Source organism: Ranitomeya imitator, chromosome 3 (genome assembly GCF_032444005.1).
Source record: "Ranitomeya imitator isolate aRanImi1 chromosome 3, aRanImi1.pri, whole genome shotgun sequence".
Taxonomy (NCBI): Eukaryota; Metazoa; Chordata; class Amphibia; order Anura; family Dendrobatidae; genus Ranitomeya; species Ranitomeya imitator.
In genome coordinates, this window is record NC_091284.1 from 659,652,000 (window position 1) to 659,674,779 (window position 22,780).

The window sequence follows — 22,780 nt, forward strand, 5'->3', positions numbered from 1 at the left end:
GGTGTGTTTAGATTAGGGTTTCAGTTATAATTGGGGGGTTTCCACTGTTTCGGCACATCAGGGGCTCTCCAAACACGACATGGCGTCCGATCTCAATTCCAGCCAATTCTGCGTTGAAAAAGTAAAACAGTGCTCCTTCCCTTCCGAGCTCTCCTGTGTGCCCAAACAGGGGTTTATCCCCACATATGGGGTATCAGCGTACTCAGGACAAATTGGACAACAACTTTTGGGGTCCAATTTCTCCTGTTACCCTAGGGAAAATACAAAACTGGGGGCTAAAAAATAATTTTTGTGGGAAAAAAATTTTGTTTTATTTTTATGGCTCTGCATTATAAACTTCTGTGAAGCCCTTGGTGGTTCAAAGTGCTCACCACACATCCAGATAAGTTTCTTAGGGGGTCTACTTTCCAAAATGGTGTCACTTGTGGGTGGTTTCAATGTTTAGGCACATCAGTGGCTCTCCAAACGCAACATGGCGTCCCATCTCAATTCCTGTCAATTTTGCATTGAAAAGTCAAACGGCGCTCCTTCCCTTCCGAGCTCTCCCATGCGCCCAAACAGTGGTTTACTGCCACATATGGGGTATCAGCGTACTCGGGACAAATTGGACAACAACTTTTGAGGTCCAATTTCTTCTCTTACCCTTGGAAAAATAAAAAATTGGGGGCAAAAATATAATTTTTGTGAAAAAATATGATTTTTTATTTTTACAGTTCTGCATTATAAACTTCTGTGAAGCACTTGGTGGGTCAAAGTGCTCACCACACCTCTAGATAAGTTCCTTAGGGGGTCTACTTTCCAAAATGGTGTCACTTGTGGGGGGTTTCAATGTTTCGGCACATCAGTGGCTCTCCAAACACAACATGGCGTCCCATCTCAATTTCTGTCAATTTTGCATTGAAAAGTCAAACTGCGCTCCTTCCCTTCCGAGCTCTCCCATGCGCCCAAACAGTGGTTTACTGCCACATATGGGGTATCAGAGTACTCAGGACAAATTGGACAACAACTTTTGAGGTCCAATTTCTTCTCTTACCCTTGGAAAAATAAAAAATTGGGGGCAAAAATATAATTTTTGTGAAAAAATATGATTTTTTATTTTTACGGTTCTGCATTATAAACTTCTGTGAAGCACTTGGTGGGTCAAAGTGCTCACCACACATCCAGATAAGTTCCTTAGGGGGTCTACTTTCCAAAATGGTGTCACTTGTGGGGGGTTTCAATGTTTAGGCACATCAGTGGCTCTCCAAACGCAACATGGCGTCCCATCTCAATTCCTGTCAATTTTGCATTGAAAAGTCAAATAGCGCTCCTTCCCTTCCGAGCTCTCCCATGCGCCCAAACAGTGGTTTACTGCCACATATGGGGTATCAGCGTACTCAGGACAAATTGGACAACAACTTTTTCGGTCCAATTTCTCCTGTTACCCTTGGTAAAATAAAACAAATTGGAGCTGAAGTAAATTTTTTGTGTAAAAAAGTTAAATGTTCATTTTTATTTAAACATTCCAAAAATTCCTATTAAACACCTGAAGGGTTAATAAACTTCTTGAATGTGGTTTTGAGCACCTTGAGGGGTGCAGTTTTTAGAATGGTGTCACACTTGGGCATTTTCTATCATATAGACCCCTCAAAATGACTTCAAATGAGACGTGGTCCCTAAAAAAAAATGGTGTTGTAAAAATGAGAAATTGCTGGTCAACTTTTAACCCTTATAACTCCCTAACAAAAAAAAAAATTGGTTCCAAAATTATGCTGATGTAAAGGAGACATGTGGGAAATGTTACTTATTAAGTATTTTGTGTGACATATCTCTGTGATTTAATTGCATAAAAATTCAAAGTTTGAAAATTGCGAAATTTTCAAAATTTTCGCCAAATTTCCGTTTTTTTCACAAATAAACGCAGGTACTATCAAAGAAATTTTACCACTATCATGAAGTACAATATGTCACGAGAAAACAATGTCAGAATCACCAGGATCCGTTGAAGCGTTTCGGAGTTATAACCTCATAAAGGGACAGTGGTCAGAATTGTAAAAATTGGCCTGGTCATTGACGTGCAAACCACCCTTGGGGGTAAAGGGGTTAAGGTCAAAATAGGCTGGGTCATGAAGGGGTTAATAACCAGCTAGGCAAAACTGACAGCTACAGGCTGCAACTCTCAGCTGTTAGCTTCAGCAAAGTGGGTTATCAAAAATAGAGGGGTCCCCATGCTATATGTTCTAATTATTTACATAAATAATCAAAATAGCCTGTTGTCCCTCCCATTTTTGAAAATCAGTTGAAGTAAAGCAGACAGCTGGGGGCTGGTATTCTCAGGCTGGTAATGGACCATCGATAGTGGCCCACCAGCCTAAAAATAGCAGCCACCCCAGAAAAGGTGCATCTATTAGATGCGTCAATTCTGATGCTTTGCCCAGCTCTTCCCACATGCTCTATGGTGGTGGTTGTAAATGGGGTTCATATTTGTGGTTGGTTGATTTGTATTGTCCGGTGACATCAAGCCCACCGCTTAGTAACAGAGTGACGTCTATAAGACGCCTATCCTTTACTAATCATATAGTTATATTGTAAATAAACACACACCCAGAATAAAGTCATTTAATTGAAAGAATAACACAGATTCCTTTAATGAATCTAAATTAAACCATACTCACATCATTGCCCAGTCCACAAAAGCCATGGTCTCCTGTAACAGAATTAAAATAATAAACCACAATATTCTTTACCTGTCCGCCGAGAAGATAATTCCATTTGTCCCACAACGGGTCTAGCTCTGCTACAGCTAGATGGCAGGCTGCATTGTTGCATGATGCAACTATACAGCCTACAATCTAGCAGAGAGACTATAGGCCCCTTATCCAATTATAACCAACAACAACCTCTCGCCAAGCAGCGAAAGCTTGCACTGACAATAAGTGCTAGACAGGGCCTAGTTTATATGGGGGATGGGAGTGGTTAACAGTGCACAGCTGAGAGCCTTAACTCAGTAAAGCTTCCAGGAGATCTCAACTTAGTTGATTAACTCTTGCACTACTAAAGAAAACTTACACCATTTAATATGAAGGTGAAGTGCTTCTAATGTGAGCTGGTGAAAAAAAAATGTGAGCCTGAAGAAAACAGGGAGAGCCAACTTTAGACATACCTATACGTCTAAGGTTGGAAAGGGGTTAAACTACAAAAAACTTTCTAAAACTTTTTATGGATTGAAATATTCATCCATACCCACGCAGTTCTTGTTACATTTTACAGGTATATTAAACGGTAAAACAAAAGCTTTCAAAAATTTGAATGGATTCAATGATTCATGTATAGAGTTTAACGTGCTTTCCGTAAAACTATGGTGGGTTAAAAAAAAATAAAAAAAATGTTAAAAGCAGCCTGGACTAGTACAGTTCACAAAATATTTTTGGTCAAAAAATTGATTATTTTCATATATTGTAGAACCTGCTTTGTGTGAAATTTCTTTGGTTTCCAGTTGTGGCTTTCAAGGGTGAATAAATTGTAATTTTTGGAAGGCTTTGCACTGCGCAGAACTTTTAGGAGTGGAGGAGTACCACAACTATATTTTGGGCACAATATTTGAATTCGGTACTACAGTTGTTGCCTTCAGGGTTGTATGGATGACCCGGCTTGTAATTTTTGACAGGCTTTGCACTTAGTGCATAACCTTTATGAGTCTAGGAGTACCACTTCATGACAATTTGAACAGAATTTGTATGAGGCCCTCCTGTAAGTCTAATACAGGGTATATCTGAGTCCCTATTACAGAACATTTTTCGCAGTTCTTGTTTCCTTCATAAATTACACAGACATTTCCAATTTTTTTTAACAAAAAAATTAAATTTTGGCTTACTTAAGTTATTATTTTTTTAAAATCCTTTTTAAATTTTGCCTTATATAAAAGTCATTACACAGGAAAGAATATTTCTTAACATTTTTTTCATGTAAACTCGATTTTCTTGTTGATTTTCAATGGTTTTTTTGCTAGTCCTTAAAGGGAACCTGTCACCTGAATTTGGCGGGACTGGTTTTGGGTCATATGGGCGGAGTTTTCGGGTGTTTGATTCACCCTTTCCTTACCTGCTGGCTGCATGCTGGCTGAAATATTGGATTGAAGTTCATTCTCTGCCTTGCACAGGCGTGTACTACGGAGGACAGAGAATGAACTTCAATCCAATATTGCGGCCATCATGCAGCCAGCGGATAAGGAAAGGGTGAATCAAACACCCAAAAACTCCGCCCATATGACCCAAAACCAGTCCCGCCAAATTCAGGTGACAGGTTCCCTTTAAAGTGGAGTAAAAGTGTGACACCATTGTTAGCAGCAGCGATCTAGGATTCACAGATGCTTAAAGTGGTCTTCCCCATCCTGTTCTCCTTCCATTTAGTATTTTTTCCATTCATTTCAATATTTTCACTGCCCCACAGACCTCTTTGTAGGGTTTGCCGGAAAAAAAATAATTTTCCTTTGACTCCCATCATACTCGTTACTAGGGTTGAGCGAAACGGGTCGGCCATTTTCAGAAGTTTACCGACTTTTGGCAAAGTCGGGTTTCATGAAACCCGACCCGACCCCTGTGTGGGGTCGGCCATGAGGTCGGCGATCTTCTGAATCTGGTATCGGAATTCCGATCCCGAGTTCCGATATGTTTGCAATATCGGAAATCCGTATCGGGATCCATATTTAAGTGTAAAATAAAGAATTAAAATAAAAAATATTGCTATACTCACCCTCGGACGCGCCCTGGTACTAACCGGCAGCCTTCCTTCCTTAGAATCTGCGCGTGAAGGGCCTTAGATGACGTTGCGGCTTGTGATTGGTCGCGCGACCGCCCGCGCGACCAATCACAAGCCGCGACGTCACCGAAGGTCCTTCAAGCGCTGATTCTTAGGGAGGAAGGCTACCGGAAAGAAGCAGGGCGCGTCCGAGGGAGAGTATATACCTAATAGGAATATACTCACCCTCGGACGCGCCCTGCTTCTTTCCGGCAGCCTTCCTCCCTAAGAATCAGCGCTTGAAGGACCTTCGGTGACGTCGCGGCTTGTGATTGGTCGCGCGAGCAATCACAAGCCGCGACGTCATCTAAGGCCCTTCACGCGCAGATTCTAAGGAAGGAAGGCTGCCGGTTAGTACCAGGGCGCGTCCGAGGGTGAGTATAGCAATATTTTTTATTTTAATTCTTTATTTTACACTTAAATATGGATCCCAGTGTTAGGTCTCGAGTTCCCGCTTCTGCACAGGGGGAATCTCGAGCCATCTCCGCTGCGGTCTCCCATTCTTATCCAGCCGCAGTGGAGTCTGCTCAGCAGGGTCGTCGGTCCCAGCGCCTTGCTCAGTCTCACTCTGTACAGAGAGTTACTGCTGCTTCTTCAGCTTCTGCCATTAAAGTCAGTGCTGGTCAGCAGCGAGCGGACTTCTCTGGGACTAAGTCCTTGTCTGCACACACTGAGCATGCCCAGGGCAAGATCTCCCGTTGGAGATCGAGGGTCATGTGCTCAGGCTCTGCAGCACATTCCATTGGTCCTCTTGGCAGGTCTTGGAAGGGCAAAGTTTCTGTGGCCACTTCCTGTGCTGCAACTATATAAACTGCGCATGACCGCACGGCCATGCGCTAGTGTACAATTGTTAATGTGTGTATGTTGTGAGTGCAAGTCGTCCTTGGATACCCCTACCCTATTGAATGTCTGTTCGCGGAAGGTGTATGGTTGCTATCTAGCGCCCGACTTAGCCTACTGCACGAATCACACATTACAGCGTCCAGTTGCTGTGACCGCCAGTACGGCGCCGTGCACTTCCTCTGTGCTTTCCTTACCCAAGCCTGGGTGGTTGGTGGCGTTCGTCAGTGCGGCACCGCATGCACTCTCGTGCCTTAATATTGTTATTTAGTTTCCTTACACACCCAGTTGCGGTGTTGTGCCAGCAAGGGTCTAATCGGACTTCAATCCTAGTTGGGGTTGAGTTCGCTGACTACTTCTTCCACATTCTTCTCCACGGTATTCACGGTGGAAAATGAAATGCTAGGTGAAATCCCAAGAAACAATGAAAACCCTATATTAAGGGTCACCAATCTAACCCAAGAAGAGGTGCGAAACCGGCTAAATAAGATTAAAATAGATAAATCTCCGGGTCCGGATGGCATACACCCACGAGTACTAAGAGAACTAAGTAATGTAATAGATAAACCATTATTTCTTATTTTTAGTGACTCTATAGCGACAGGGTCTGTTCCGCAGGACTGGCGCATAGCAAATGTGGTGCCAATATTCAAAAAGGGCTCTAAAAGTGAACCTGGAAATTATAGGCCAGTAAGTCTAACCTCTATTGTTGGTAAAATATTTGAAGGGTTTCTGAGGGATGTTATTCTGGATTATCTCAATGAGAATAACTGTTTAACTCCATATCAGCATGGGTTTATGAGAAATCGCTCCTGTCAAACCAATCTAATCAGTTTTTATGAAGAGGTAAGCTATAGGCTGGACCACGGTGAGTCATTGGACGTGGTATATCTCGATTTTTCCAAAGCGTTTGATACCGTGCCGCACAAGAGGTTGGTACACAAAATGAGAATGCTTGGTCTGGGGGAAAATGTGTGTAAATGGGTTAGTAACTGGCTTAGCGATAGAAAGCAGAGGGTGGTTATAAATGGTATAGTCTCTAACTGGGTCGCTGTGACCAGTGGGGTACCGCAGGGGTCAGTATTGGGACCTGTTCTCTTCAACATATTCATTAATGATCTGGTAGAAGGTTTACACAGTAAAATATCGATATTTGCAGATGATACAAAACTATGTAAAGCAGTTAATACAAGAGAAGATAGTATTCTGCTACAGATGGATCTGGATAAGTTGGAAACTTGGGCTGAAAGGTGGCAGATGAGGTTTAACAATGATAAATGTAAGGTTATACACATGGGAAGAGGGAATCAATATCACCATTATACACTGAACGGGAAACCACTGGGTAAATCTGACAGGGAGAAGGACTTGGGGATCCTAGTTAATGATAAACTTACCTGGAGCAGCCAGTGCCAGGCAGCAGCTGCCAAGGCAAACAGGATCATGGGGTGCATTAAAAGAGGTCTGGATACACATGATGAGAGCATTATACTGCCTCTGTACAAATCCCTAGTTAGACCGCACATGGAGTACTGTGTCCAGTTTTGGGCACCGGTGCTCAGGAAGGATATAATGGAACTAGAGAGAGTACAAAGGAGGGCAACAAAATTAATAAAGGGGATGGGAGAACTACAATACCCAGATAGATTAGCGAAATTAGGATTATTTAGTCTAGAAAAAAGACGACTGAGGGGCGATCTAATAACCATGTATAAGTATATAAGGGGACAATACAAATATCTCGCTGAGGATCTGTTTATACCAAGGAAGGTGACGGGCACAAGGGGGCATTCTTTGCGTCTGGAGGAGAGAAGGTTTTTCCACCAACATAGAAGAGGATTCTTTACTGTTAGGGCAGTGAGAATCTGGAATTGCTTGCCTGAGGAGGTGGTGATGGCGAACTCAGTCGAGGGGTTCAAGAGAGGCCTGGATGTCTTCCTGGAGCAGAACAATATTGTATCATACAATTATTAGGTTCTGTAGAAGGACGTAGATCTGGGTATTTATTATGATGGAATATAGGCTGAACTGGATGGACAAATGTCTTTTTTCGGCCTTACTAACTATGTTACTATGTTACTATGTTACTTGCTCGCGCTCTATGTGCGGTACCGTGGTCCTGTGACGCAACAGGATCGCTTCCTTCACGTTGGGTGAAGTTTAACCCACGTGTGTATACTTATGAGTACCGCCATATAGTCCGTCGTTACTTGGCAGCAGGTTCCATCTCTGCACGGTGGACCTCGGACTGCGAACGCACCATACTCTATCTGTCTTATTATTTGGTGCGTTCCGCTAGCCCTAACATTACACTAGCGCCAGGGTCTGGCAAGTAATGACAGACAAACAGCAATCCTTGCGGTATATCCAGCAGCTGGAGGGTAGGTTGGCGGCTCTTGAGAGCGCAACCTCAGCTGTGGATGTTACCGCAGTTGCTGTACAGGCTGCTAGCGTGGCTGCAGCAACCCTGTCCATTGCCACCCCTGCTCCGACATTTTCTCGCCTCCCGCTGCCAGAAAAATTTTCTGGTGATAGCAAGTTTTGTAGGGGATTTGTGAGTCAGTGCTCTATTCACCTCGAGCTCCTGGCTGCACGTTTTCCCAAGAGCGGGCTAAGGTGGGATTTATAGTGTCTCTCTTGTCGGACAGGGCGTTGGAATGGGCTACGCCGCTGTGGGAGCGTGGTGATCATGTGGTGCAGAGTGCTCCGCTGTTTCTGAGCACTCTGAAACAGGTCTTTTTAGGACCTCAAGTCACCCATGATACTGCGCTCCAACTGCTGGCATTAACTCAGGGTGAGTCCTTGGTCAGTCATTTTGCCGTCCAATTCCGCACTTTAGCTTCTGAGCTGGATTGGTCGGATAAAGCTCTTATTCCCATATTTTGGAGGGGCCTGGCTGACCACGTTAAGGACGCTCTGGCCACTAGGGAGATTCCTGCCACACTGGAGGAGTTAATAACTGTCTCCACTCGAATTGACCTCCGTTTTAACGAGCGGAGGTTAGAGCGAGCCCAGTGTAGGCAGAGGTTTCGGCTGGCTCCTACCTTCGCCAAACCTCTGGAATCTCCGGTCCTGGTTCCTGAGTCACATGAGGCCAGGGAAGTGTCACAAGCGGGATCTAAGTCCCGGACCGCTTGTGCACTCAAGGTCTGTCATGTTTGCCAGCAGTCAGGACATCTAGCCACCAGATGTTCTCAGCGATCGAGGAAACGTCAGCGTCTAGTGGTAGTAGGTGGAGGTACACTAGACACGGCGACGTTTGCCTCTAAATTGTCCTTTAAGGGGACAATTACTATAGGCTCATTCTCCCACTCGGTAGAGCTCTGCGTGGATTCTGGGGCGGAGGGCAATTTTATGTCTTCTGCCTTCGCCCAACGTCACGCAATACCCCTGGTTATGCTAGCTCAACCAGTAACGGTACGAGTGGTGAATGGGTCGGCACTGCCCTCACAGATAACACACCAGACCATCCCTTTTACTCTGTCCATGTCGCCATCTCATCAGGAGATTATATCTCTGCTCGTCATTCCTGAGGGAATTGATGAGGTCCTGTTGGGAATACCTTGGCTACGTTACCACTCTCCTCATATCGAGTGGTCCTCAGGCAGAATCCTGGGATGGGGCGAATCTTGTGGGGGTAGGTGTCAGAGGGAGTGCGTTCAGGTTGCTACTACAGAGGTACCCGCAGATCTTTCCTCTCTCCCCAAGCAGTATTGGTCGTATGCAGACTTGTTCTCCAAAAAGGCGGCGGAGATCCTTCCGCCCCATCGCCCCTATGACTGTCCTATTGATCTCTTGCCTGGTGCTGAGCCTCCCCGGGGTCGAGTCTATCCGCTATCTCTCCCAGAGACGGAGGCAATGTCACAGTACATCCATGAAAATCTGGCAAGAGGATTCATTAGGAAGTCAGTGTCACCTGCTGGAGCAGGGTTCTTCTTCGTGCAGAAGAAGAATGGGGAATTGCGTCCATGCATAGACTACAGGGGTCTTAACGCCATCACCGTTAAGAACAAGTATCCTTTGCCCTTGATATCTGAGCTCTTTGATAGGCTTCGGGGAGCAAGGGTATTTACTAAACTAGATCTGCGGGGTGCTTACAACCTGATTCGCATCCGTGAGGGGGACGAATGGAAGACGGCTTTTAACACCAGGGATGGGCACTATGAATATCTGGTGATGCCCTTCGGGCTCTGTAATGCCCCAGCCATTTTCCAAGACTTTGTGAATGATATCTTTCGGGATATGCTTTCCACCTTGGTCGTAGTCTATCTGGATGATATTCTCATCTACTCTCCAGATATTGACTCCCACCGGAGAGATGTTTGCAAAGTCTTCGACCTCCTACGGGCAAACTCCCTCTATGCCAAGTTGGAGAAGTGTATGTTTGAGCAGGAGTCCTTACCTTTCCTAGGCTACATCATCTCTGCCCAGGGATTGGCTATGGATCCTGCCAAACTACAGGCTGTGATGAACTGGCAGGAACCCCATTCTCTTAAAGCGGTGCAGCGCTTTATGGGGTTCATTAATTATTATCGGCAGTTCATTCCGCACTTCTCAACTTTGGTAGCTCCCTTGGTTGCCCTCACGAAGAAGGGGGCGAATCCCAAATTGTGGTCTGAGGAGGTCGCCAAGGCCTTTAACTCTATAAAGTCACACTTCGCTAGCGCTCCCATCCTACATCGCCCCGATGTTGATAAGCCATTTATCATGGAGGTGGATGCCTCTTCTGTTGGTGCTGGAGCAGTCCTCTTCCAAAAGGATGCTCAAGGTCGGAAGCATCCTTGCTTCTTTTTCTCCAAGACCTTCTCACCAGCAGAGAGGAATTATTCCATCGGGGACAGGGAGTTGCTAGCCATGAAGTTGGCTTTCTCGGAGTGGAGACATCTCTTGGAGGGTGCACGTTTTCCCTTCCAAGTCTTCACAGACCATAAAAATTTGGTGTACCTGCAGACAGCCCAGCGGTTGAATTCTCGCCAGGTCAGATGGTCCTTATTCTTCTCCCGGTTTCATTTCACCCTCCATTTTCTTTCTGGGGAGAAGAACATTCGGGCCGACGCTCTCTCTCGCTCCGTTGTGTCATCTGCGGAGGAGGAGCCTCGGCTTATTGTCCCCACCGAGAGCTTGAGAACTGTGGCCCCGGTTTCGCTAGAGTCTGTGCCCCCGGGCAAGACTTTTGTTCCATCCAATTTGCGACCGGAGTTTCTCTCTTGGGCACACTCGTCCAGGGTGGGTGGACATTTTGGTACCAAAAGGACATCTGAGTTACTGGTGAGGACGTACTGGTGGCCGCATATGGCTCGTGATGTCGCAGAGTATGTTCGGGCGTGTGTCTCTTGCGCCAAGAACAAGACTCCTCGGCAACGGCCAGCTGGTTTGCTTTATCCTCTGCCGGTGGCGGACAGGCCCTGGGAGATGGTCGGGATGGACTTTGTGGTGGGCTTACCCAAGTCTCGTAACTGCACCATTATCTGGGTGATCACCGACCATTTTTCCAAAATGGTGCACTTGGTGCCTCTTCCATGGCTACCTTCTGCAAGGGCGTTGGCTGTCTTGTTCGTCAAGCATATCTTTCGCCTACACGATATGCCAGACAAAATTGTTAGTGACCGGGGTCCCCAGTTTGCGTCTCGATTCTGGAGAGAGCTTTGTCGTCTACTCAGTATTGAGTTGAATCTCTCTTCGGCATATCATCCCGAGACGAATGGGTTGGTAGAGAGGGCCAACCAGACCTTGGTCACATATTTACGACATTTTGTTTCTGCCAGGCAGGATGACTGGGCATCCTTGCTACCGTGGGCAGAGTTTGCACTTAACAATGCCGTAGCCGACTCCACCGGTCAGACTCCATTCCTCCTAAATTACGGCCAGCATCCGGTGTTCCTGTGCCCATGCCTGTGTCTTCTGCTGACTCCAGGGTGGCAGACTGGGCTGTGGAGGCACGGGACATTTGGGACCGCACGCAGGATGCCATTCGGGCCTCCAAGGAGAGAATGAGGTCCTCCGCCGATGTTCATCGGCGCCCCGCTCCGACCTTTGCTCCTGGCGACTTGGTGTGGCTCTCCGCCCGTAACATCAGGCTGCGAGTTGAGTCCACTAAGTTTGCTCCTCGCTACTTGGGTCCCTTCAAGGTTCTCGAACAGGTTAATCCTGTGGTCTACCGTTTGGCTCTTCCTCCACGCTTGGGTATCACCGACACCTTTCATGTGTCCCTCTTGAAACCCGTATACATGTCCCGGTTTTCCGAGTCATCTGCCGGGACATCGGGTTCGTCTACGGACAATTACGAGGTGAACGCTATTTTGGGGTGCAAGGTGGTACGCGGCAAAAAGTTCTATCTGGTGGATTGGAAGGGTTATGGCCCAGAGGACAGGTCATGGGAGCCTGCTGAAAACATTCGGGCCCCACAGCTCATTGCTGCCTTCGAGCGTAGCAAGGCCCAAGGAGGGGGGGGCATGTTAGGTCTCGAGTTCCCACTTCTGCACAGGGGGAATCTTGAGCCACCTCCGCTGCGGTCTCCCATTCTTATCCAGCCGCAGTGGAGTCTGCTCAGCAGGGTCGTCGGTCCCAGCGTCTTGCTCAGTCTCACTCTGTACAGAGAGTTACTGCTGCTTCTTCAGCTTCTGCCATTAAAGTCAGTGCTGGTCAGCAGCGAGCGGACTTCTCTGGGACTAAGTCCTTGTCTGCACACACTGAGCATGCCCAGGGCAAGATCTCCCGTTGGAGATCGAGGGTCATGTGCTCAGGCTCTGCAGCACATTCCATTGGTCCTCTTGGCAGGTCTTGGAAGGGCAAAGTTTCTGTGGCCACTTCCTGTGCTGCAACTATATAAACTGCGCATGACCGCACGGCCATGCGCTAGTGTACAATTGTTAATGTGTGTATGTTGTGAGTGCAAGTCGTCCTTGGATACCCCTACCCTATTGAATGTCTGTTCGCGGAAGGTGTATGGTTGCTATCTAGCGCCCGACTTAGCCTACTGCACGAATCACACATTACAGCGTCCAGTTGCTGTGACCGCCAGTACGGCGCCGTGCACTTCCTCTGTGCTTTCCTTACCCAAGCCTGGGTGGTTAGTGGCATTCGTCAGTGCGGCACCGCATGCACTCTCGTGCCTTAATATTGTTATTTAGTTTCCTTACACACCCAGTTGCGGTGTTGTGCCAGCAAGGGTCTAATCGGACTTCAATCCTAGTTGGGGTTGAGTTCGCTGACTACTTGCTCGCGCTCTATGTGCGGTACCGCGGTCCTGTGATGCAACAGGATCGCTTCCTTCACGTTGGGTGAAGTTTAACCCACGTGTGTATACTTATGAATACCGCCATATAGTCCATCGTTACTTGGCAGCAGGTTCCATCTCTGCACGGTGGACCTCGGGCTGCGAACGCACCATACTCTATCTGTCTTATTATTTGGTGCGTTCCGCTAGCCCTAACACCCAGGGCCTGAAGGAGAGTTTCCTCTCCTTCAGACCGTGGGAACCATTGGAAACCCAATGCACTGCATTGGGTTTCGTGTTTTGGCCGACCCCGACCCCGACTTTTTTATAGGATCGGCCGATTTCACTCGACCCGACTTTTGAAAAAGTAGGGTTTCGTGAAACCCGACCCGATCCTATAAAAGTAAAAGTCGCACAACCCTACTCATTACTTCAAATGAGCATTCAAGCTCCTCAGTTCGAGTAACAAGGATTCAAGCATTTTAGTGCTTGCTCATCTCTAGTTACATTACATAGCTAAACTGTGCATGGAGAACATGAAGCGTATCCACAAAAAGCTGCAAGAAGGATTAGCTAACCTGTATCACTAATGGAAAGAGAAATGCTTTTCAATAGTAGTAAAGTGCAGCAAGCTGACAAATGTAAAGTCTATTATTAAAATGCCCTCCTCCTTACTTTAGTGATACAGGCCAGCTAGTCATTGCTGTGGTTTTATGTGGATAGTCTTCATGTTCTCTATGTACACTTTAGCCAGCAATTAGATGCTGTCTTTAAACTTACCATACCATGGTCACTACTAGATATCTCACTGAGAGCTTTATTTTTTGCAATCTTACCCAAAAAGTTCAATATGCTCTGTTTCTACATTTTCTTTCCCATTACTATTTGTCCTGTATAAACCTGAACCTACTGTAGATATGCTACTTAGTGATTTTCTATGTATTCATCATTTATTGCTTTTGTATCCATAACCTTTCGATTTATATTCCTGAGTTTAACACCATAACAACTGCCGATATGCCTTTTAATGGCGGCAGTTAAGGGTACTTAAACCACAGCGCCACTTTTTAATGCCGCTGAGGATTAAGTGTAAAGCGCCCCCCAGAGTTGGAATTTCTCCAGAGTCTCGGCTACTGGGGGTAGCTGAGACTCCAGAGAACATGATTCAGGTTGGTTTTTACTGACCTTGGTGTTGCGATCGCCGTTGTTAACGGTATCATGGCAGTCGCAAAGAAAAGTCCTATTTTCCATTTAATTTCTCTTTCCTCTGATGTGATTGCACATCAGAGGAGAGAGAAATAGGGTCCCGCAATCCCCTCGGTATCTCCGTTGTTCCTGTAATCCACCATGAAGTCCCCCAGGACGAAGGCATCTTCTTCAGGGAGAAAATGGCAGGCGCATGAGTAGCTCGCCCGTCGAGATCTGCCAGCCAGTACATGGCAACAGTAGGAAATTTTTCCTATTGGTTCATTTTGATCACCTTGATAGATCCTAGTTAATCAAACCTTATTTTAGTTAGCTAAAAATACTAAAATAAAAAAATGTATTTATTTCCATTTTTCCATTAGGGTTAGAGTTGGGCTAAAGTCAGGGTTAGGGTTGGGCTAAAGTGAGTTGGACTAAAGTTAGGGTTAGGGTTGGGTTAACATGAGTTGGGCTAAAGTTAGGGTTAGACTAGGTTTAGGGTTGTGGTTAGGGTTGGGATTACAGTTAGGGTTGGGATTAGAGTTAAGAGTGTGTTAGGGTTAGGTTTTTGGTTAGGGTTATGGTTAGGGTTGGGATTAGGGTTAGGGGTGTGTTGGGGTTAGGATTATGGTTTGGGTTATGGTTAGGGTTGGTATTAGGGTTAGGGGTGTGTTTCAGTTAGGATTGGAGTTCGAATTGTTTTTTTTTCACTGTTTAGGTACATCAGGGGGTCTCCAAACACGACATGACGCCACCATTGATTCCAGCCAATTTTGCCTTCAAAAAGTCAAACGATGCTCCCTCCCTTCTGAGCCCTGCCATGCACCCAAATAGTGGCTTTTCCCCACATTTGGGGTATCGGTGTACTCAGGAGAAATTGCACAACAAATTTTGTGGTTCATGATCTCCTGATACCCTTGTGAAAATAAAAAAAATTGGTTCCAACGTAAAGTTTTTGTGACAAAAGTAAAACGTTCATTTTTTCCTTCCACATTGCTTTAGTTCTTGTGAAGCACCTGAAGGGTTAATAAACTTCTTAAATGTGCTTTTGTGCACCTTGAAGGATGCAGTTTTTAGAATTGTGTCTCTTTTGGGTATTTTCTGTTATATTGACCCCCCAAAATCACTTCAAATGTGAGGCAGTCCCTAAAAAAATGGAAAAATGAGAAATCGCTGTTCAAATTTTAACCCTTATAATGTCCTAACTAAAAAAAAATGTTGTTTCCAAAAGTGCGGTGATGTAAAGTAAACATATGTAAATGTTATTTATTAAGTATTTTGTGTGACATATCTCTCTAATTTAAAGGCATAAAAATTCAAAGTTTGAAAATTGCAAAATTTTCCAAATGTTCGCAATATTTCTGTTTTTTTCATAAATAAACGCAAGTCATACCAAATAAATTTTACCACTAACATGAAGTACAATATGTCATGAAAAAACATTCTCAGAATCAGCGAGATCCATTAAAGGGTTCCAGAGTTATAACCACATAAAGTAACAGTGGTCAGAATTGTAAAAATTGGCTTGGTCATTAGGTACCAAATTGTCTCTGTCACTAAGGGGCTAAAGTTTACATCTTGGAGCATTGCAAAGTTGTACTTGCTGCATCAGTTTTAATGTATATTTTTACAAGTATTGCAACTTGCCATTTATATACTCTGTGTTCCAAATTAGTATGCAAATTGGATTTAAGTGTCATAAAGATTTAATTGTTTTGTTTTTCAAATAAACTCGTGGATAGCATTGTGTCTCAGGGCTTAATGGAACACTGAAATCAATCTTAAACACATGTGATAATTAGTTTTCCAGGTGATTCTAATTAAAGAAAAACTACTTGAAAATCATGTTCCACATTATTAAGCAGGCCACAGGTTTCAAGCAATAGGGGAAATAAAAAGGATCTCTCTGCTGCTGAAAAGTGTTAAATAGTGCAATGCCTTGGACAAGGTATGAAAACATTAGATATATCACGAAAACTTAAGCGTGATCATCATACTGTGAAGAGATTTGTGACTGAAACAGAGCACAGACAGAGTTCATGCTGCTATAGGCATAAAAGGAGATAAACTCATGGTGTGGTCTTCCACTGACCTCAACCTTATAGAGAACCTTTGGAGTATCATCAAGCAAAAGATCTATGAGGGTGGGAGGCAGTTCACATCAAAACAGCAGCTCTGGGAGGCTATTCTGACTTCATGCAAAGAAATACAAGCAGAAACTCTCCAAAAACTCACAAGTTCAATGGATGCAAGAATTGTGAAGGTGATATCAAAGACAGTTCCTATGCTAACATGTAACTTGGCCTGTTAGGATGTTTTGGAGTTAAATAGCTTTTTTGTTCAGTGAATGTGACCTCCTAATGCTGCAAATTCCACAAATGAGCATTTTCAGTTCGTTAAAACATATCAAATGTTTAGAAATTCTACTGTGCCTAATAATTTGGAACAGTGCATTTTGAGTTTTTATTCATTTTGGAGATTATACTGTTACCATTGGGTGGTTTCTTCAATAAAATTCGATGTATAATCTAACGGGTGATGACTTTTATTAGACTGACTGTCATTTGCACTGACCATTTAGGAAAATCCGAGAAAAATATAATTTGCATAATAATTTGGAACATGGTGTAATTGTATATATTTTCCAGTGAGTCTGATGAAGGTACTAGGAACATAGACCAAAACGTTACCTGTTTTATTTGGTTTCCTGCTTAACCCCTTAATGACCACCAATACGTCTTTTTACTAACCTGAGATATAAGAAAATATCATCCCCATACAGGTGACAATCCAGCAGCTGTCGGCTGTGCACTATAACTGAAAACTTGCTGTATCAGCCACATTCAGAGTTGGCACCGACTATGGTCGTTTAAGCCCTTAGATGCTGCTGTCAATAGTGACTACATCATATAAATGGTTAACAGCATGTAGGGGCTTCCTCTTTAACCCCATCGGCACCCTGAGATCATGATTGTGTGGTCCTGATATCTGCCATGGCAATTCATGGCCAAATAGCGGTCTTAGTGTCTTCTGGCTATAGTAGGCTGTTCAGAAGTTAGCGACACTTAGGTGGTAAAAATACACTTTTTTATTCCTCTCATGCCAGTTTGCATTAATTCTTGAATATCATCTGAAGGATTAATAAACTACCTGACAGACGTTTTCAATATGTCAAGGGGTGCTGTTTTTAAAATGGTATTACTTTTGGAGGTTTTCCAATATATAGGACCCCAAAAGTCACTTCAAACCTCGATAGGTCCCTCAAAAAAATAAAATTTGTAAATTTCCTTGAAAAAATGGAAAATTGCTGCTACATTTTTAAACCTCCTAAAAGGCTAACAAAATGAAGTAACATTTTACAAATGGTGCTGATGTGAAGCAGACATGTGGGAAATGTTATTTATCAATGTGTTTCTGTGCTTTGACTATCTGGATTAGGCCGGTGTCATACTTGCGTGTGCAATGTGAAAAACTCGCACGAGTCTCTCACAACAATACCCGGTACTTCCACCGACACTCGTGACCGGAGCGTATGGCTGCATGTATTTCTATGCAGCTGAACGCTCTGGTCCGAACCACCGGTAGCAGTGCCGGGTATTGATGCAAGAGACTTGTGCTAGTTTCTCAAATTGCACATGCAAGTGTGACACCGGCCTTAAAGGGATAATCATTCAAAGTTTGAAAATTGCCAATTTTTTTACATTTTTGTCAAATTTCTGATATTTTTTATAATTAAACACAACACATATTAACCTAAATTTACGATTATCATAAATTATCATGTGCCACAGAAAAACAATCTCAAAATCACTGGGATTTGTTGAAGCATTCCAGAATTATCAACACATAAAGTGACATTGGTCAGATTTAAAAAATTTAGCCCAGTCACTAAGGGAATCTGTCAGATCATTTTTGTATAGTATACTAATAGTATCCTGAAATAGGGCTTGGGCAGCCCTTTCAGGATATGTAACTTATTTCTCTACATGGCCCCTTTGTGTTCCTGCAAGCCCTGGACAAATTTATTGTCTCACGCCGGCAAGTCAAGCATATGTAGATTGCAAATGAAAATTTCCCAATCCTGCCCACCCCTCTGCATTGGTGTCTCTGATTATGTCAGACTGCCATATGTCTGAGGATTGCATCACAGTTACACAGACTGGCCGTCTGCTCTCCTGACCAGAGAGTGATAACTGCATAACAATACATGCTGTCACACTCAGGCCAGGAAAGCAGACAGCCAGCTTCAGGATTGCAATGCGATCCTCGGGCAAGTCAAGGTACCGTCACACTAGACGATATCGCTAGCGATCCGTGACGTTGCAGCGTCCTGGCTAGCGATATCGTCCAGTGTGACAGGCAGCAGCGATCAGGCCCCTGCTGTGATATCGCTGGTCGGGGAAGAAAGTCCAGAACTTTGTTTCGTCGCTGGCTCTCCCGCTGACATCGCTGAATCGGCGTGTGTGACGCCGATTCAGCGATGTCTTCGCTGGTAACCAGGGTAAACATCGGGTTACTAAGCGCAGGGCCGCGCTTAGTAACCCGATGTTTACCCTGGTTACCATCGTTAAAGTAAAAAAAAACGTCAAAAGTAAAAAGTAAAAAGACGTCACCGCTCTGCTTTCCGGCTGCCCGGCGCTGACAGCCAGAGCAGAGAAGCAGAGCGCCGGGGACAGACAGCGGTAGGTAAGTATGTAGTGGTTGTTTTTTTACTTTAACGATGGTAACCAGGGTAAACATCGGGTTACTAAGCGCGGCCCTGCGCTTAGTAACCCGATGTTTACCCTGGTTACCGGGGACCTCGGGATCGTTGGTCGCTGGAGAGCTGTCTGTGTGACAGCTCTCCAGCGACCAAACAGCGACGCTGCAGCGATCCGGATCGTTGTCGGTATCGCTGCAGCGTCGCTTAGTGTGACGGTACCTTAACTCAGCAGTCTGACAATCATTGCCAATGGCCAGGAGGACTTGGTGGGATTATGGGCGGGGAAGGGGTGAATATTAAATTTTCATTTACATGTGCACCCACAAGTCAAGCGTATGTAAATGCCAAATTAATATTGACCCCTTCTAAACAAACTGGAACTGTGGGCAGCAACCACCAGAATAGTTTGAACAGGGAGAAATGCAAAGTCCTGCATCTGGGCAAGAAAAATGAAAAAAGCATATACAGAATGGGAGGAATAGTGCTAAGCAACAGCACATGTGAAAAAGAGTTGGGTATACTAATAGATCACAGACTGCACACGAGACAACAGTGTGATGCAGCAGCAAAAAAGACAAATACCGTTCTGGGATGTAATAAGAGAAGCATAGAGTCTAGATCACATGAATAAATTATCCCCCTCTCCTCTTTTTTTGTTAGGCCGCATTTGGAATCCTGTGCCCAGTTCTGGGCACCACATTTAAAAAAAGACATGAACAAACTGGTGCAAACTCAGAGAAGAGCTACCAGGATGGTGAGCGGACTGGAAACTATGTCCTATGAGGAACGGTTAGAGGATTTAGGAATGTTTGCAAAATAGAACACTGAGGGGAGACTTAATAGCTGTCTACAAATATCTGAAGGGATGTCCCACTGTAGAGGGATCAGCTTTATTCTCATTTGTACAATGAAAAACTAGAAGCAATGGGATGAAACTGAATGGGAGGATACATACAGTCATGGCCAAAAGTATTGACACCCCTGCAATTCTGAAAGATATTACTCATTTTCTTCCTGAAAGTGATTGAAAACACAAATTATTTGGTATTATTATCTTCATTTCATTTGTCTTAAATGAAAAAACACAAAAGAGAATGAAGCAAAAAGCAAAACATTGATCATTTCACACAAAACTCCAAAAATGGGTCAGACAAAAGTATTAGCACCCTCAGCCTAATACTTGGTTGCACAACCTTTAGCCAAAATAACTGCGACCAACCACTTCCGGTAACCATCAATGAGTTTCTTACAATGCTCTGCTGGAATTTTAGACCATTCTTCTTTGGCAAACTGCTCCAGGTCCCTAATATTTGAAGGGTGCCTTCTCCAAACTGCCATTTTTAGATCTCTCCACAGGTGTTCTATGGGATTCAGGTCTGGACTCATTGCTGGCCACCTTAGAAGTCTCTCTCCAGTGCTTTCTCTCAAACCATTTTCTAGTGATTTTTGAAGTGTGTTTTGGGTCGTTGTCCTGCTGGAAGTAAACAAGTGACTAGCACACTCCAAGAAATTGTGATGCAAATAAAGTGGGGTTTATTACATACAATGATCACAAACGTTTCGGTCTATTCTTTGACCTTCATCAGTGTGCTGTACAAAACGGAACATAACAATAGAGTGGGGTGTAAACAAAATAGAACATGGTAATAACAAACAACGAAAGTATATACATCACGGGGTACTGCGTCATGGAATAAAATGAAAGATATCTAACAATCATGGAGAACCATCAACAAATATATGTCTACGCATGGATAGGGTTGCAAAACGGCGTACAGGCAGAGAAACCGTGAAGATGAAACAGTATAGAAAGACTGTAGCGAGTATACAGTGTGACCTAGTGGATGAAAAGGTAAGCACAGTATAATATGAGACCTACCTAAGTACACTTGTATGCCTGTATGGGCCCCAATAATAGATGATATATTTTATTGCATCTATAGTAAACCAAATAAGAGGTAAGAAATAATGACATATACCGTGGTACCGTTACAGTGTACTATATAGTATAGTATAGTGTACTATATAGTACACTGTAACGGTACCACGGTATATGTCATTATTTCTTACCTCTTATTTGGTTTACTATAGATGCAATAAAATATATCATCTATTATTGGGGCCTATACAGGCATACAAGTGTACTTAGGTAGGTCTCATATTATACTGTGCTTACCTTTTCATCCACTAGGTCACACTGTATACTCGCTACAGTCTTTCTATACTGTTTCATCTTCACGGTTTCTCTGCCTGTACGCCGTTTTGCAACCCTATCCATGCGTAGACATATATTTGTTGATGGTTCTCCATGATTGTTAGATATCTTTCATTTTATTCCATGACGCAGTACCCCGTGATGTATATACTTTCGTTGTTTGTTATTACCATGTTCTATTTTGTTTACACCCCACTCTATTGTTATGTTCCGTTTTGTACAGCACACTGATGAAGGTCAAAGAATAGACCGAAACGTTTGTGATCATTGTATGTAATAAACCCCACTTTATTTGCATCACAATTTCTTGGAGTGTGCTAGTCACTTGTTTACTATATATCAAGGTTTGGGCACCTATAGACTGTGCACCTCCCCTCCAGGCTGTGCTTTACATTTTCTATACCGTTGTCCTGCTGGAAGACCCATGACCTCTGAGGGAGACCCAGCTTTCTCACACTGGGCCCTACATTATGCTGCAAAATTTGTTGGTAGTCTTCAGACTTCCTAATGTCATGCACACGGTCAAGCAGTCCAGTGCCAGATGCAGCAAAGCAACCCCAAAACATCAGGGAACCTCAACCATGTTTGACTGTAGAGACCGTGTTCTTTTCTTTGAATGCCTCTTTTTTTCTCCTCTAAACTCTATGTTGATGCCTTTGCCCAAAAAGCTCTACTTTTGTCTCATCTGACCAGAGAACATTCTTCCAAAATATTTTAGGCTTTTTTAGGTAAGTTTTGGCAAACTCCAGCCTGGCTTTTTTTATGTCTTGGGGTAAGAAGTGGGGTCTTCCTGGGTCTCCTACCATACAGTCCCTTTTCATTCAAATGCCAACGGATAGTACGGGTTGACACTGTTGTACCCTCGGACTGCAGGGCAGCTTGAACTTGTTTGCATGTTAGTCGAGGTTCTTTATCCAACATCCACACAATCTTGCGTTGAAATTTCTTGGCAATTTTTCTTTTCTGTCCACATCTAGGGAGGTTAGCCACAGTGCCATGGGCTTCAAACTTCTTGATGACACTGTGCACGGTAGACACAGGAACATTCAGGTCTTTGGAGATGGACTTGTAGCCTTGAGATTGCTCATGCTTCCTCACAATTTGGTTTCTCAAGTCCTCAGACAGTTCTTTGGTCTTCTTTCTTTTCTCCATGCTCAATGTGGTACACACAAGGACACAGGACAGCGGTTGAGTCAACTTTAATCCATGTCAACTGGCTGCAAGTGTGATTTAGTTATTGCCAACACGTGTTAGGTGCCCCAGGTAAGGTACAGGTGCTGTTAATTACTAGTGTTGAGCATTCCGATACCGCAAGTATCGGGTATCGGCCGATACTTGCGGTATCGGAATTCCGATACCGAGATCCGATATTTTTGTGATATCGGGTATCGGTATCGGAAGTGTAAAATAAAGAATTAAAATAAAAAATATTGTTATATTCACCTCTCCGGCGGCCCCTGGACATCAGCGGGAGGATCCGGCGTCCGGCACGGCTTCTTTCTTCAAAATGCGCGCCTTCAGGACCTGTGGTATGACGTCCCGGCTTCTGATTGGTCGCGTGCCGCCCATGTGACCGCCACGCGACCAATCAGAAGCCGCGACGTCATTCCTCAGCTAAAGTCCTAGAATAAGCGCCTTTTAGGACCTGAGGAATGACGTCGCGGCTTCTGATTGGTCGCGTGGCGGTCACATGGGCGGCACGCGACCAATCAGAAGCCGGGACGTCATTCCACAGGTCCTGAAGGCGCGCATTTTGAAGAAAGAAGCCGTGCCGGACGCCGGATCCTCCCGCTGATGTCCAGGGGCCGCCGGAGAGGTGAATATAACAATATTTTTTATTTTAATT